The sequence below is a fragment of the Mus caroli genome, unplaced genomic scaffold (assembly GCF_978045245.1).
Source record: "Mus caroli unplaced genomic scaffold, Mus_caroli_1 scaffold_3, whole genome shotgun sequence".
Taxonomy (NCBI): Eukaryota; Metazoa; Chordata; class Mammalia; order Rodentia; family Muridae; genus Mus; species Mus caroli.
Genome location: NW_028227258.1, coordinates 37,928,200 through 37,946,544, shown reverse-complemented (window position 1 = coordinate 37,946,544; position 18,345 = coordinate 37,928,200). Strand labels below are relative to the sequence as shown.

Below are 18,345 nucleotides of genomic sequence, written 5' to 3'. Positions count from 1 at the left end.
TTGCTATTGCCATACAACCACACTATTGGTTCTTGTGGTGGTGGTGTGACCTAAACACTAGCTCAATTGTTTATCAGTTCCAGTTATGTCTCTGGTGGGAATTCTGCACTGTGTGGATTATCCACAGAGATTCATGTGTGGTTCCATACAGCGTGGGAAAGATCCAGTGAGTGAGGAAATGTGCGTCCCTAGGTAGAGACAACTGTGCCAACAGAGCCTCTTGGTGTGCCTTCATCTGCAGCATCTGCTATTGGGTGATTCACATCAACCTTAACATGGCTGTAAAAGGGAGGCTGGTTCTCCATGGCACTGAGTCACATGAGAATCACTTCGATGGTGTGGTCAGGTGAGAAGCTTGATACAAAAATCGTTGCTGAGTAAATGAAAGCCAAGAAAATAGAAAAGCATTGTGTGGCAGATTCTTTTAAATCATGATACATGATGAAATATGTAGCTCTTGCAATTATGGTAGCAGGACACAGCAGATACTAGAGAGAGAGAGAGAGAGAGAGAGAGAGAGAGAGAGAAAAGAAGAAGAAGAAGAAGAAGAAGAAGAAGAAGAAGAAGAAGAAGAAGAAGAAGAAGAAGAAGAAGAAGAAGAAGAAGAAGAAGAAAGAGAAAACATTGAGGAATTTTCGATGCACTGTGGGTTTTGGATTCAAATTCTCGTGTGTTAGACCTATAAACTAGTGTTGCTTCCTTTGCTATTGGGTAAAAAAAAAGGGGGGGGGGACAGATTAACAAACGGAGAGAAAAATGAACAAAGCAACATGCAGTTCCCACGGTGATAGAGTAGGTAAGAAGCTTTAACTGAGAGAAGTGCTGGTGTCGTTTCGGGTCAGTCTCTACCGGGAGGAGGTGTTAGCATTAGGAATTCTATAGACAATCCCCACACAGAAATAAAACATGAACATGATAAATACACCCCCTTGTAAAGTGGCTTCAACCTTTCTTTCCATATTTTATCTTACTGTGGGGAGGAGTAGAGGATAGATGTGCGGCAAGTGTGCATAAGGAAGTCAGAAGGACAGCCTTGTGCAGTCGGGTCTCTCCTACCCTCTCTATGGGGTACTGGGGATTAAAGCCAGGATGTTCATCGGTGCAGCAAGTGCTTTCACCTGCAGAATCTTTTCTCCAGCTCTGTAACTTGTGTTCCTAAACTTAGAGCCTAACTTTATGGGATGGCATCTTTAGCTCCATCTTGTATGAGGAAATAATGTGAACGCTATCTACTACCTTAACACTCCCAGCAATAAAGCAAAATTCAGAGGGCAAGGGGAGATCTTTGTCTGTGCAGTACTGTAGCAGTGACAACCCCCTGTCACCACATCCAGACACAGACAGAGTGACAAGTGATTACCATTGCCCGCTTTTCATTAGCTGAACTGCCTCATTGACCTCACTGAGAGTCAGGGTGTGGGTCACCGGAGGATCTAGGTTAAACTTCTGTGCCATGTAGTCAGAAACCAGCTTAGGGATTTCCTCTTTGGGTTTCTAGCCTGGAAATACATAAAATAACACAGACTTATGAAGCATTCCACTCATGAGGTTTCAATATAAAAGAAAGGCCATGTTAGGAATGGGGTGTGGATTGATAATACCATATACACATGCATGAAATTCTCAAATGATAAAAACAAAAGGAAGGATGATGGGAGGAAAGAAAGGCCACGTTAAAGTGCTGGAGATGTTTTCTGCCTTGTCCGTCCACTTGCCCAAGTCAGGACAGGCACTGTTCCCACCACACAGCCAACACACAGGCTTGTGCTCCTCTAGGGGGCCGCTGATGTCTGACACAGAGGAACTAATACAAAGCCAATAGAAACTAAGTCTCATCTGTGGTGTTCCCACCTTGGATCTAATCTCTGCAGATCATCCAATTCAACTGTATAATGAAGGCCACAGTCTTGGGATGAATTGAAAGGGTAGAAATGGGGGCTGGGAGAGTAGTTCAGCTGGGAGAACATGGGGCTATGTGCCCGGGGTTCTAGGTTCTATCCTAGCACTACATTCTCTAAAAGCATAGAAAGGGCTCTCTCTTTCTGTGCATGTGCATGCATGTGTGTGTGTGCATATGTGTGTATGTGTGCGTATTTGTGTGCAGACACATCTCTGTGTGTTTCGATATGCAGCTTCATGAACGGTCCAAATAATCTAGGGGAAGAGAAGACTGTGATGGCAGCAATTCCAGAGAAGCAGAAAATGAATGTGTAGAAATTATTCAGAGGCATCCTCCGAGAGTAAAGATGGCAGCCAACGAAAGCAGCACAAGCCTCACGATGTCTATTCTCTACCCTTCTGAATTTCAAAACGTGTATGTATTTCGCACTATGCCAAGTACCTTGGCTAATGTGAGAGGATTTGGCAGCTGCCTGATTATCTTTAAAGAGAAAAATAGGTAAGGCATGGAAGTCAGCTCAGAAGTTAGAGCACTGGATGCTCTTCTAGAGGACCTGGGTACCATTTCTTATACCCACATGACAGCAGCATACAGCTGTCTATAACTATGTTTCCAGGGGATTTGACACCCTCTTCGGGCCTCCATGGGCACAACGCGTATATGTGGTACAGACAATTATGTAGGCAAAACATCCACACATACAAAAATAAATAATTAAAAAATAAAGATGTGCTCAATGACACGGCTTATCCTGTAAAAGAGAAAAGGTTCATTTTTATTAATATTTTAAATTATGTGTATGTATGTGCGTGTGTTCAAGTGTATGTGTGTGCAGGTGCCCTAGGAGGCCAGAGACATTGGATCTTCTGATCATGTGGGATTTAGGAACTCAGGTCCTTTGTAAAACACACATGCTTGGAACTGCTGAGCCGTCTTTGCAACCCTCGTGCTTACTTTTCTTCGTTCCAATTAACGTCAGGTTCTCTAGCGTTCCTACCTAGTCTCAAAACGGTCCCAAACTCTTCCAACAGTTAACTTTTCTATATAGCTACAAATTCTAACTCGTGGTATCTGTTGTAGCCTATGGGTCTCGCTGGCTTTTCTTTTCTCTTCTTCACTGGTGATATAATGAAGCATTTTTGTATGCATGTAAAAAATACTTTTTGGTTATTTCTTATTTCAATGGAAGGACATTAAGAAAGGCTGGGCTGGGGAGATGGCTCAGTGGGCAAAATACTTGTGGGCAGAAGCCTGGAGAACTGATTGGATTCCTGGAAGCCTTTAAAGGTAGAATGGAGTTTTCTACGTCTGAGTGGAGTGGAAGAGAATTTTGTGGGAATTTCTCCATAGAATTATCCTTTGACCTCCATGTATGCATGGAGGCATGGATTTTCCCACCCTCCCACCTGCACACTAAAATGAGGTAAAGTGAATAGAGAAGGAAGGTCCAAGGTTTATAGGCAAAATTAGGCAGTGCTTCTCAAAAAACAAAGTAAAGCCATGTAGTTTCTCAGCAAGGGCACTGATTGGATTTTAAGTAGAGGAAGTTCTTCACTGTAGGAAGTCAGGGGATCCATCTGCCCAACATAAATAATAACCGTCACTAGAAACTGTAAAACCAGAGGAATTATATGTATATGAGGAATTAGCTTCATTTATGATCATTGAATGAATATTAAGTGAATAATTTGTTGGTTTATGAGGGTTAAGATAACATGATCTGTTTTTACAAAGCTAAGTTAGACACATGCATTTTGAATATGCATCCCATATGGGCACAGCATAAGGCTACAGCTGTGGTGTGTACCCAGTGGTCCACATAGAGGAACTGGAGTTTCAATGTTCAGCTGACTCAGGACTTTCCTCCTTTACAGGCCTTGCCCTTTGCTCATGGTATAAATGAACTGGGTAAGTCTCCTAACGTCTGACAATCCATTGCCACCAATAGCTTGGCCAGCGCAGCTCCCAGGGTTCAGCAATCTCTTAATTTCATGTTTTTGTTCAAGACTCGCATTATCTAGAGTCTTCTTAAAAATCACATTGTGGTGTGGAGCAATGGCTCAGCAGTCAAGAGCACTGCTGCTCTTCCAGAGGGAGATTTCCAGCACTCATAACATAGCTTATAACTATGACTCCAGTTCAGAGGACTGGATGTCCTTTTCTGTCCTCTGTGTATCTAGGCACTCAAGTGGTGACATGTAGGCAAAACATCCACATACATTATAATAAATGAGCACTAAAAACAATCAGGTTTCTTGCTGAGAAGCTGAGAAGCCTAGGCAGGAGTGCATAATTTCATTTCTTTTCTACTTTTTAAATATGGGAGGCAATGCCCTGCTGAGTACTCTTTAACTTAGAGGGCTAAAACCTTTGAAGGATTCACAAATGGTTACCTTTCTGTCCCCGTGTCTCTGGTACTTTCTAGAATTTGTGAGCCAGTTCTACAGGGTCCTCATGAAACCTACCCCACCCCCCATTGTCACCTGCCAGTCATGGTGATGTTGCAGGTTAACCTTGGCAGTGTGTACATTGCCCCTTTTTGCTTTTATTGTACAGTCAGTACTATAAAATTTGTTTTGAGTTTTATAACTTTGTAGCATTTTAGATAAGGTTGTGTTTGTACTTGTGTAGAGTGAAAGGACTATTGAATGCAACCTAGGATTGGAATAAAAAAAAATATATGGGAGGCAGAGGCAGATGGATCTGAGTTCAAGGGCAGCCTGGTTTACGGAGTGAGTTTTAGGACAGCTAGAGCTATTCAGAGAAATCTTGTCTCAAGAACCAAAAGAAAAAAGTAAATAAATAAAAATCTTCTAGGGCTGGAGAGATGGCTCAGTGGTTAAGAGCACTGGCTGTTCTTCCAGAGGTCCTGAGTTTAACTCCCAGCAACTACATGGTGGTTCACAACCATCTGTAATGGGATCCGATGCCCTCTTCTGGTGTGTCTGAAGACAGTGACAGTGAACTCACATGCATTAAATAAATAAATCTTAAAAAAAATAAAAATAAACAAAAAATTAAAATCTTCTAAAGTTCTATGCTTTAAATAATGGCAAGACAAGGATTCCATGAAAAGATGTATTTCTATGGATAAGAGAATTTGCATTTGCTTGCTATTAAAGTACCTTTCCCTTTGGAAATATTTCTTGACAATTACGAATCTAACGTTTTTTTAAGACCATTGAGTTGGTGTGATGACAACTCACTTGTCTGGATAAGATTATAGTGCTTGACAATAACTAGTAATAGTTGATCATCTACCTGAAGGAACCCCAGTGGGCATTGATATAACCAAACTGGGGTATACCTGTTCATTTTGATACTGTTAAAGTTTGGGTCATTTTGAATTTGGGCTGTAGTATTCTGTCACCAAGTTACATTCCAAGCACCTACCAGTGGTTTGTAACCTGTGGATCATGACCCTTTTGGCAAACCTCTATGTCTAAAAAATTTACATATAATTCATAACAGTAGCAAAATTACAGTTAGAAAATAGCAACAAAAATAGTTTTATAGTTGGAGTCACCACAACATAAGGAACTATATTAAGGCATTAAGAAGGTTAAGGACTACTAACTAAGCAGTATTTTGTTGCTTGTTTGTTTTACAAGTCAATTAAAAATATTTTTCTCGGCCGGGCATGGTGGCGCATGCCTTTAATCCCAGCACTCGGGAGGCAGAGGCTGGTGGATCTCTGAGTTCGAGGCCAGCCTGGTCCACAAAGTGAGTTCCAGGACAGCCAGGGCTACACAGAGAAACCCTGTCTCGAAAAGCCAAAAAAAAAAAAAAAAAAAAAAAAAAAAATTCTCTCCTTGCATGAGATAAAATGCATGGAGAAAAAGATAGAGGACATAGATAATATCCACTCCCTTATTGTGGGTTTTAAAAAGTTGAAACAAGCCAAGCAGTGGCAGCGCACGTCATTAATCTCAGCACTTGGGAGGCAGAGGCAGGCGGATTTCTGTGTTGGAGGCCAGCCTGGTCTACAGGGTGAATTCCAGGACAGACAGGACTACAGAGAAACCCTGAGTCCTGGAGTCTCGAAAAACTGAAAAACCACAAAAAAAAAAAAAAAAAAAAAAAAAAAAAAGTTGAAACAAACACTGTAATCTAGAATTGGCCAATGTCTTGTCTTAGGTTCTCCTGACCCATTTTTCTTATTTCCTCCTTCTGTCTCCTCATCTCCATCATTTGCTGTTTCTTCCAAACATACCTCCCAAAACAGATGCCTTCAGAGTACATCCTGAGAATAACTGGCCACTGATGTTGATTGGACTCCAAGATCCTATTGATCCAATAATCACACAGACCCCATGGTCCTTGTGACAGGAGCCCAGGGCAGTTGCAATGCAAGACAGAAAAGGGATAAACCATCTAGGTCGGAGTCAGACCCGAGCATTACCCAGTCTGACTGCTTAGTGGCCTATGAGCTTCTTTCTGGTTTTCTATTTCATTTTTGATAACATTATCAATATTATGAAGATGTTCTATAACGTAGCTAAGACATTGTTTCTGCCTAGCGTAGCACTAGGCATTGTAGGATTCAACAAATGGAATAAAGAGGAAGACTGTTACAGTTGTGGTAAAATTTATGATTATTTTTATAAAGATTGATAGTTACGTGGGTGGTTCGTTTGAGTTGATGTTTTTCTCCTACATATCAAAGGGGACATTTGGATGTTTGTATGAGCTGACATGCTAACAAAATGACCACCCGCCATTTTCCCATTAGTGATTTCCAAGGCTATTTCTCAGAACAAGACTGGGATAAAGGCTTTGCTGTGTATTTCCTCACGTGAGAGGATTATCTACAGTGAACTGTAAGAAATTTTCAATGCTGGAATAAAGACCAAGGTTAGAAAGGACTCTGGACTCCTCTTTGCTTTCCAGGTAACTTCCATGCAACAAAAATGCATCAGAGACCAAAGGCAAGCTCTCCTCAGAGTCTGAGGTGACTACCTTTTCCTTTTATCTCCTTGTAGGAACCATGTTCAGGCAGAAAAATCCCTACTGGTTTCCTCCAGTTTCTTGGCAATGACCCATTAAATCAAGATGAGGATACACTTTTCTTGTCTCAGAAGCTCACATCTAACACGAAAGATTTTAATGAAATTAAGCTCACTGTTTTCTAAGACAATTTGGTGGAACCTGATCTCATCTAAGTTATCTGCCTTGAAAATGACAGTCATCTCAGGCTACTTGTTGTCATACAGTCAGTCTCTGAGTGGGAATTCTTTATGGTTAATTGAAGGAGCCATGTGCAGGAACAGAGAAGGAAAAATTTATCTCAAGAGCAGATTTGTCGTTTGAGTGGGACAGCGAATTGACAGGGCTCTGGTGGCCATGTCCTGATGGGCATGTGGTGGCCCACAAGGAAATTAGAGAAATGTGGAATGAAATGTAGGATGCTCATTACATTAAAATACTAAGCATCAACTGGTGTAATATACTGGTAATTTTCACTTCCAATGATCACATACCACTGTTTCTGTGTTTCCAGTGACCTCAAAGCAGAAGTCTGGGCCACCATTCAGCATATCAAGCAAGAATTCCTCAATGGGTTTCTCCAAGTCCTGTGGGTCTACGAAGTAAGTGACACCCACTGCCCTGGCCTTGGCAAACTTGTCCTTATTGATGTCCACAGCAATGATCATGGCTGCTCCTGCTGCTTTACAGCCAATGATGACAGACAGACCGACACCTCCGAGGCCAAACAGGTGGAGCTTGGGGTCACCTAGGCACAAAGGCAGAAACTCAAAGCAAAAGGAACTTCCCCCCTGTGGTAGAGAGTGAAGCCAAGCCTCATGCCAAGTAAGGCAGCCTCTGCCTGTGCCCTGTTCCCAGTCCTGGGAGTCCTTACCAATTTATGGAGGCCAAGACAGCGGCTTTTCATGAGACAGAAGGAAAGAACATTTTCAAGTAAAATACATCAAGAGAATTTTAGTTCTTAGGCTATTTCTGGGTGTGTGATACTTTTAGCACAGTAACAAAAACCTCCCTAAAAGGAGAGAGCTTCAAATCTCAGGGAGGAACTAGCAGGAGTGGAAGTCCTACAATGAAAGCTTCCTGGATCCTTTATTGGGGCAGATTATTTCTTAGTTGTAGAGAGTTTTGAGTTCTTTCACACACCTCCACCTTCTTGAAACTCTTTCTCTTTTCTTCTGGGTATCTGGGAACTCCAAATCACAGAGTCAATGCTTGCAGTCAATTCTTGTTTCTTTGTTCCTCTCTTTTTCTTTCTCTCTCTCTCTCTCCTTCCTTCTTCCTTCCCTCCTTCCTCCTTCCCTTCTTTCCTTTCTTCCTTCTTTCCTTCCTTCTTTTCATTGAGCAGCATGCAGTTTGGCACCAGTTTAAACCGAACCTTTCCCACCTGTTAGAGTTTGCAGTTTGAACATGCCCTAAAAGACACATGTGATAAAGTCTTACTCCCCAGCCCTTGCCATTGTAAGTAGCAGAACCTGCTGAAGGAGCCTGGTGGAAAGAAAACATCGGGGTGCATGCCCTACAGGGATTCTAGGGCTCCAGCTCTCCTTTCTTTTTGTATCTTATGCATAGTCTTTCATCCTGTTCCTGGATACCTGAGATGATCAGTTTTGTCCCACTCTGTATTCCCTGCCATGACTTACTGCCCCCTGAAACCCCAACACCTCAGAGCCAAACACCAGCGTGGACCACATGTCTGAGGTTGTGAATAAGATAAACCTTCCTTCCTCAAAATGTAATTGTTGTGGGTATCTTCTCACATCGACACACAGCTGACTAAGACACATCCCAATCTCTGTGGGTAGCATTGAGACTAAAGGACAGTGGACAACACAGAAGCTTAAATATCAATGGCCCCGAAAGAATTGAGCTGGGGAAGTTAGAGTAATATTTCAGGAGGAGGAGGAATTTAACTGTAACCCATTCAATCAGAGTAGGGTTCCCTGGTGAAATAGCAGTCACCGCTCTGCTAGTTCTTGTATTTATTGCTATACATAGATTGAATCTAGGACCTTGTGCACACCAGGCATGTATTCTGTCCTTGATGTACACATTCAGCACCACCCCCAGATTTACTTCTCATTAATATCTACTAGCTACTCAATGTAAGCTTGATGAGGGTTTTTTTTTTTTTTTTTCAGATGAACAGAGAAAAGCTTCACCACTGCTCATTGAATGAAATGAACTGGAGTATGGAAAGATACAGTTGTGTTATAATTGTGTTATATTATACACAATTATACACAATTATACCTGTACTCCTGAATAGCATGGAGAGCCTGTGCAGGCAATCAAATAATTCAATAAATTTAACAGTGCCTAGTGGTAAGTTTATGCTTCATCAGGTGGTATGACCAGGCGGTACTCTGAAGTGAGAGGTGTTTCACCTTCTTTTCACATTAATTCTATTTTTAAATGGATGTAAATGCTCTTCACCTTGGCAGAGTTGATTGCAGCTCCATATCCAGTAGCAAACCCACAGCTAATTATGCACGCCTTCTCCAGGGAAGCACCTTCGTCAACCTTGGCAACTGAGATTTCCTTTACGACTGTGTATTCAGCCTATAGCACAATATTGCTGCACTAACTTTCCATTGCAGGTAATTCTGCTGGTGCCTTCAGATGTCAGATGTGTTTCTACCAGACTTTGATAGATGAAAGGAAACAAATTGTACTTTTTATTAAAAAGCTTCAATCTCTTCAAGTGGAACTGAATTAGGCTTTTAAAAGAATAGTAATAAAGAGCTACCTAACTTCTGTACAAATGCTGTTCTTGGAGTTCAGGCAAGCACCACATTCTCTACACTGTGGTACACATAACACGATAACTTCATCACCTAGAAAGGCAAAGTGGTCGGTTAGGATGAAATAGCAGAAGAGTCTTGTCTCTTAGGATGGCAACAGCAAAGCACCAAGAACATGTGATAATGGAGAGTTATTTCCACTTTTAACTGTGCCTGATCACAGGCAGATATTTTCAGTGTCCACATCCAGCCGTGACTGAATCTCTAGGAGCTGGTCCCAGATCTGCCCACTTTGTAAGGCATGTTTGGAATACCACGGCAAGCAGTTTCGTCATGTGCCTTTAAAAACTGCATCTGCTGCTCTCTGCCCTGACTTCCACTGTGGGACCAGAGTTAAAGTAGTACAGATGCCCTGCTCACAGAATAAGTGCCAGGATCGGGGCCTGATTGCCTACAGGTGTGCTCTGTGTTGTACCTCCGCCAGTGTGGAAAGAAAGCGGGTTTTTTTTGGTTTGGTTTTCTTTTTAAGTACTCATTGTATTTCTATGTCCGAATCAGGAGGGGAGATCAGAGTGTCTGCTTGGGGTGAATTCGTTGACTGCCTGTTGCCTGTTTCTGCCAAGCAGCGAAATCTGTAATAGATTGTAAGCTGTGTTAGGATTTAGGCTCTTCTGTTTTAGTTCTAGGAAGTCAAAGACCTCTACAATGAAAACTTCAAAACTGAGAAGAAAGAGATTGAGGACATTAGAAAAAGGAAAAGACTCTCATGCTTTGGGTTGGCAGATTGATCACTGTGAAAATGACCATCATATAAAAGAAATTTACAGATTCAGTGTAATCCCTATGAAACTTCCCATGACATCCTTCACGGAAATAGACCTCGTTCCCCCCACCCAATCCTAAAATTCATATTGAGGACTCAGGATCACCTACATACTCCTGAACAAAAAGAACAACCCTGCATTGTGTATCACATCATATTCAAATTTATATGACAGCACTGTAATGATGACATAAAACCAGACATGTTCTTGGTCATGTGGATTAGAATGGAAGACCCAACCTTAGGTGCAAATAATTATAGCCATCTGATAGTTGGAAAAAATCCACACTGGAGGGAAGACAACTGCTTTCACATATAGTGATGGGAAAACTGGACGTCCATATATGAGGAATGAAATTAGACCCATGTCTATTGCTCTTCCTCCTCCTCCTCCTCAAAAGAATAAGGAGGAGGGGGAGGAGGAGGGGGAGGAAGAGGAGGAGGAAGTGGAGGAGGAAGAGGCGGCACCCGGGCAGTGGTGGTGCATGCCTTTAATCCCAGCACTTGGGAGGCAGAGGCAGGTGGATATCTGAGCTCAAGGCCAGCCTGGTCTACAGAGTGAGTTCCAGGACAGCCAGGGATATATAGAGAAACCCTGTCTAGAAAAACCAAAAGAAGAGGAAGAGGAGGAGGAAGAGGAAGAAGAAGAGAAAGAGAAACTCCAAATGGGTCAAAGACTTCAGTGTGAGCCCTAATGCTGCTAGAAGACAACAGGAGAGCTGTAGGAGTGTAGGAACAGGATAGCTTTCTGAACAGGACTGCATTCACTCAGCAACTAAGACCAATAACTGACAAGAGCAGCCTCATAAAACCAAAAGGCTTCTGTACACAAAGAAGACAGTCAATTGAGTAAAGAGAAGCCCAGAGTGGGAGAGAATGTTTGCAGCTGTATATTTAATAGAAGATTAATATTCAGAGTGGACAAATATCTCAAAGAATAAAGAATCAAGAAAACAATCCACTTTTTAAAAAAATGGGCTACTGTCTTAGTCAGGGTTTCTATTCCTGCACAAACATCATGACCAAGAATCAAGTTGGGGAGGAAAGGGTTTATTCAGCTTACACTTCCATACTGCTGTTCATCACCAAGGAAGTCAGGACTGGAACTCAAGCAGGTCAGGAAGCAGGAGCTGATGCAGAGGCCATGGAGGGATGTTCTTTACTGGCTTGCTTGCTTCCCCTGGCTTGCTCAGCCTGCTCTCTTATAGAACCCAAGACTACCAGCCCAGAGATGGTCCCACCCACAAAGGGCCTTTCCCCCTTGATCACTAATTGAGAAGATGCCTTACAGCTGGATCTCATGGAGGCATTTCCTCAACTGAAGCTCCTTTTTCTGTGATAACTCCAGCTGTGTCAAGTTGACACAAAACTAGCCAGTACAGCTAATGACCTAAATAGTCAAAAGAAGAAGTAAAAATGACCAAGAAAATGGCCATAAAAAGTTGTTCATCACCCTTTGAAATGAGGGAAATTCAAGTTAAAACAACTTTGAGATTTCATCTTGCCCCAGTTGTTATGGCTTAGGATCAAGAAACCAACTGCCAACAGATGCTGGTGAGACGTGGGGAAAGGGAGGCCTCAGTTCCTGCTGGCGGCAAGGCAGCCTGGAATCCACTCTGCATTCATGGCCATCTTGGAAATCAGCATGGGGAATTCTCAAAAAGCCTAAGGTTTATCTACTATATTATCCAGCTAAACTGTTCTTTAGCATAAGCTCAAAGGACTCAATATTTGACTCCACATATACTTGCCTACCATATTCATTGGATTTACTGAAAATAGAGACAGGATAGAAGCTGCCTCGATGGTCTTCAGGCGACTAAAGTATAACGAAACACAATTCATTCACACAACGGTACCATTTCCAGCTGCAAAGAACATGAATTTGTGAAACTTACAGATAAATGGATGGAGCTGGAAAATATACTCAGCGTTGAATGGAACCGAGAAAGACAAATGCCAGGTGTTCTCTTCTGTCTGTGGACCCCAGTTCTGAATCCATGAATGTGAATCTAAAACCTGAAGTAACCCCAAGAGCCAGGAAATCAAAAGGAACCATGGGAGAGGCAGAGAGAAGAGGCTTCTTACCCATTCTTACCATGCTTACATCTTCTCCCACACTCTCGACTATCCCAACACCTTCATGGCCCACAATGATGGGGCAAAACTGAGAAAAGTATTCTGTGTCCACACTTTTTATATCGGTACCACAGATTCCTGTGGCCACAATCTGTGTGGAGAGCACAGATGACAGAGGTTAGCATGTTGTGAAGGCTTCAGACCTGCTGCTTTCTGAAGGTTCCCAGCACACTCACCCCTACTCAGCTCTCACCATCGACAACTATAATAGTTATTTGTGTAAGGGAACACAGTGTTCTTCCTTAACTCCCTATTTTAACTAAAGATTTAGTTTATTTCTCAAAGACACTTAGAGTTTTGTTAATAGTTCCACTTCATTGAAAGTCCTAACTCTGTTGTGCTTGTGACATGATGATCAGACAGCCACTGAAACCTTATGGTTTTAGAAATGCACCAACAAATCTGGTCTGTGTTTATTCTTCTTTGCTGATTCAGTGGCCCCAGCTGACTTTGTCCTGTTATCTACAGAAGGCAGGTTTTCTACATTTATCTATCATAATCACCTGACTAACGATGGCTACCAGCACCGCCCCCACGCAGCTTCTCCACTGCTTTCCATAATCTACCTGTATTTTGGATCAAATGCACAGGTGAGAGAGTCAGGCTGTAGCTTGTCAGATAATGGCTGGGTGTCTTTGAGTCTAAAACTGCTTGTAAGAATTGTGATGTTGTTGGGGTGTAGTCTGTGGGGATTGCTAAATGCCATTCCCCTCACCCAGTAGAGAATAGATACCACAGAAGATGCAGAAAAAGAGGGTATGGATTATATAGGGAAGAGAACTTAGAAATAGCTATCTCTCTGTAGTCCACCAGTAAACAATATACACTCCCCACCACTGTAATGAAAATAATCTAATGACCTTGAGCCACAAGTCAGATGAACTGCATTCTAGCTTGCTGGGAGCCAGTTAGAATCATCTGGAGATAGTGCCACGCCCTGCCAATCAACTCATAATTTGAGATGAGATGCAGTTAGCATTTCCCAAGCTCCATAGTAATTTCAAGTATGTAACTAAATTTAAAAACAAAACATCGAACTAAGTTTTCTTGTTCTACTTAGCAGTGTAAAAATGGATTAATCCTCCCTAACATTTCTAGGCAAAAAAATATGTAGTTTTAATTTTGAATAGGGAATTCTGGAAAGGATATACAGCGAATGGCTTTTGTTTTGAAGTAGAAATGTTGAATTTGTTTTTACCTTTATTCTAACCTCCTTCGCTTTGGTGGGGTCACGTCTATCTCCTCAATGGCAGTGGGGTTCCAGGCTTCCAGAGCACAGCAGCTTTGCATATGATCACCTGGGATAGCAGATGAAGAGGGAGAGGGATACTGAATGAGTTTAGAAAGACTTTTACATTCATCATTACTAGAATGTACTTAATTCATCTATACACAATAGAAAAAAAAAGAATAAGTCTCAATATATGCTGAAGGTAGTGGCTTCCACCCCACTATAATTTTTTGTTACGCTTTCAGCTTCTATATTCAATCCAGTCTGACAAATGTCACTTACATTTATAGGACAGCATACATATAAAGGGATGAATAGCTTTCTATCTCTTCTGAAATGGTCTTGTTATATAGGCCAGTCTGCCCTTGAACTTGTGATCCTCCTGCCTCCACATCCCTGGGCTGCCATTTATAGGCACATGCCACTAGTCCTGGCTGGAAGCCATGCATTTGCCATTATTATGAATGAAACAGACCACTAGTTACCATAGTTGTGATATCATCATGCATGTGTCAGCCTCATCTTGCTAGAGGATCCTGAGGAAGGGTATTTGGGAGCGGTGGAAGAAGGACTCAGTCACTGATGGATGCAAGCTGACAGCACTGTGACCTCCCAGGCAGACTAAAGCCCAGACTTTTATTTTCATAAACTACTTCCTCAGAAATTGTGCATCAGTTTATTTACCCCAGCTTCCCTTCTGATCATTCCATGAACCATCATTTTATGACCTTGACCCATGACCCTTAAAGATGCAGAGCACATTTGAGGCAAATGAACCAGACAACATTTTGTTTTTTTAACATCCTCTTCGGTTTGCTAGTCATAGCACTTGTGGTTGCCAAGTCTAGACACAGAGGCTATTTTTATGTGAGAAAATTAGCTTTAAGTATAATACTTTTTCTAATTTTTTTCTTGCAATTTAGCTAGCTTTTGTTTGTGCTGATGCAAACAGCACTGAAGCTCGTTTTTATAATTTTTAGCTCCCTTAACATATTCTTTTAATCTTTGCATTTTTTTCTTCTTTATCTCAACAACTCCAAGGCTTATTATTAGAAAGTATTAAGTGATCCCAGAAAGCAGGGGCATCATTAAGCCTTCATCTTTTGTTCCTGATACCAGGTTTTTACCTCTATTGACCAAATCCTGTCTCCTTCCTTACTATCCTTCTCACTAAGCTGACTCATTAGTGCAGCTGCCTCTGTCCTTTCAGGTCAGTGAAGCCCCTCAATACAATTCATATTGGATCCTTATATTTTGCATAGTTGAGGAATCCTATAGAACAGTATAATCTTATGCTAATTTGTATATTCTTGAACTCATATTTTCAGAGATCTTTCCCTTAAGGGCTGTCCTGAAGGTCACAGACGCTATTGCTGCAGAACATGAGACACGTTCTCACTTTCCAGAATCATGCTGTCTCTGATAATCAAGGAGTCGTTATCCTTGGCAGGGAGAACATTCCCCAAAGGAGGAACATGAAGTAAAATATGATTATTATCATGCAAACAAGCCTTGTGCTTATAGCAACCACCAGCACTGAGGAGACCCATGTCCTTCTGGCTCTGCCACAGGTGCAGGAACCATGTCACACTGTCCCTTCTGCAGCCATGCTGGACCTGGTAATATTACAGTGTAGGGTCATTTGTGATCCGAGGTATGAGGGATCTTGGAGTGAAGCAGTGAGCTATGGAGTGAAGAGTGAAGAGCATCAGATGGAAGTGAACACTGATGCTCCTCATTGGAGAATGGTGTTGGAGACATAACAGATGGCAAAGTATGCCTTATGGGTTCTGATATCAGCCCATCATCGCCATCTTATAAACTGCCTTCTATTTTTATGCATTTAGTCACTACGTTTATGTAGACGACTTGCACAAACTTGCACTGTATTTATGGGACAGATTTCTCCCAAAGATTTAGACAAGTATTTATATGCTGTTTGAATGTCTTCCATGTACTGCAAAGTCAATATGTTAATATACAAATAAACCATTTTTTCTCATCTGTACTTTTAGAGAACACAGTACACAATTTGCTAACCCCTCATAACCTGATCTTTCCTCTACCACATTCAAAGCAGTATTACCAATTATGGTGAAGCCATGATGCGTGTTACCTATAGGCTTAGATTTTTCAAAACTTACTTTAATAAGGGTTCTCAAACACTTTGACCCCCTGCCCCTTCTAGCTCACAGTCCAAAAGTAGGGGAGAAAAGATGGTAAATAGGACAAGGGGATATGGTTTAGTAGTTCTTTGGGGTGATTTTAATCTGTTTGTCAGGATACCAGCAGCACAGTTCGGTAATGCCAGGATACCAACAGTCCAGTTTAAAAGTGTCACCAAACACAAATCAGCAGAAACTGCTAAGCTTCTGCCAAATTGGCACGAGTCAACAGAGTGAACAGGACCAATTGGAACATCAGTTCTCTTCTGTGCCTTTCTCAACAAAATGAAGATCAACGAAGATGCCAATGAACAGTTGCACAGCTAGTTATGTAAGCAACCTGTCACTGTCTATTGAGTCTTACTTACACTCTCTTCTAATATTATATGTCCTCCCACAGGTCTTGCCTCATCAAAACACCACGTGAATAAGCATCACATGACACAACCAGAAACTTTCACTTCATAGAAGAATGCAAATAGATCTATACTCATCAACTTACACAAAACTCAAGTCCAAGTGGATCAAAGACCTCAATGTGAAACCACTTACACTAAATCAAATAGAAGAGAAAGTAGGGCAATAGCCTTGAACACACTGGCACAGGAGACAACTTCCTGAACAGGACACCAACAGCTCAGGCACTAATATCAACAATATAAAGAACTCAAGAAATTAGACACCAACAAACCAAATAATCCATTTATAAATAGTATATAGAACTAAGCAGAGAATTCTCAATGGAGGAATCTCTAATCACTGAAAACACTTAAAAAATGTTCAGTATCCTTAGTCATCAGAGAGTTACTAATCAAAATGACTCTAAGAGTCCACTTTATACCCTTCGGAATGGCTAAGATAAACTCAATAGATACCACATGCTGGCAAGGATGTGGAGTAAGGGGAAAACTCCTCATTGCTGGTGGGAGTGCAAACTTGTAAAACCACTCTGGAAATCAATTTTGCAGTTTCTCAGAAAATTGGGAATAGCCCTACCTCAAGACCCAGCTATACCACTCCTGGGCATATACCCAAGAGATGCTCCACCATACCCAAGGACACTTGCTCAACTATGTTTATAGCAGTTTTATTTACAATCCAGATGTCCTTCAACCAAAAAATAGATTTTTAAAAACATGGTTCATTTACATATTGGAAAAATGACACAGCTACTAAAAACAAGGACATCATGAAATTTCAAGGCAAATGGATGGAACTAGAAAAATATCATCCTGAGTGAGGTAACCTAGACCCAGAGAGACATGCATGGTGTGTACTCACATGTAAGTAGATATTAACCATAAAGTACAGAATACCCATGCTACAACCCACTGACTCAAAGAAGCTAAATAAGTAGGAAGGACCAAGGGAGGAAGCTTGAACCTCACTCAGAAGGAGAAATAAAACAGTCATTGGAGGTGGGTGGAGGGGATGAGGAGGAGGGGAATCAGGTGTAGGGAGAGAGCTGTGGAGAGAGGGCAGGGCAAGTGAATGGAAATTGGTGAAGAGGGCAAGGTTATTATGAACCAGAGATCTGGGGTTGGGGAGGCTCCAGAGAGTCTATGATGGTGACTCCAGCTGAGACTCCTAGCAGTGGGAAATGGCCACCTCCTGTAGCCAGGCTGAACTCCCAGTCTAGGGATAAGGACGCCAACCCATCCACAAAACCTTTGACCCGAAATGTGTCTTGTCTATAAGAAGTGCATGGACAACGATGGAGCAGAGACTGAGGGAAGGCCTACCAATGGCTGGCCCAAATTGAGAGCCCATGGGCAAGAATCAATCCCTATTAATTAATTAATTAATGATGCTCTGTTATGCTTGCAGACAAGAGCCTAACATAACTGTCCTCTGAGAGGCGTACCCAGTAGCTGATGAGAAAAGATGCAAAGACCTACAGGCAAACATTAGATGGAGCTGGGGAGCCTTGCGGAAGAGTTGGGGGAAGGATTGAGGGACCTGGAGTAGATAGGAACTCCACAAGAAGACCAAGAGACCAACTAACCTGGACCCTTGGGGGCTGCCAGAGACGGAACCATCAACTGAAGAGCATACATGGGCTGGACTTAGGCCCCATGCACATATGTAGCAGATGTGCAGCTTAGTCTTCAAACAGGTTCCCTAACAAATGGAGCGGGGGCTTACCTGGACTCTGTTGCCTGCCTGTGGATCCTGTTCCCCTAAGTGGGCCGTCTTGTCTGGCCTCAGTGGGATTTCATGTGCCTAGTCCTGCAGTGGCTTGAGATGTCAGGGTGAGTTGGTGTCTTAGTCAGGGTTTCTATTCCTGCACAAACATCATGACCAAGAAGCAAGTTGAGGAGGAAAGGGTTTATTCGGCTTACACTTCCATGCTGCTGTTC

The 18,345-nt window shown here is 42.1% G+C and overlaps 1 pseudogene; it reads right to left on the bottom strand.

The window, feature by feature from the left end:
* Window positions 1–1,356: 1,356 nt before the first annotated feature.
* On the bottom strand, window positions 1,357–14,552 carry LOC110291916 (alcohol dehydrogenase 6-like; annotated as a pseudogene).
* Between the last annotated feature and the right edge of the window lie 3,793 nt (window positions 14,553–18,345).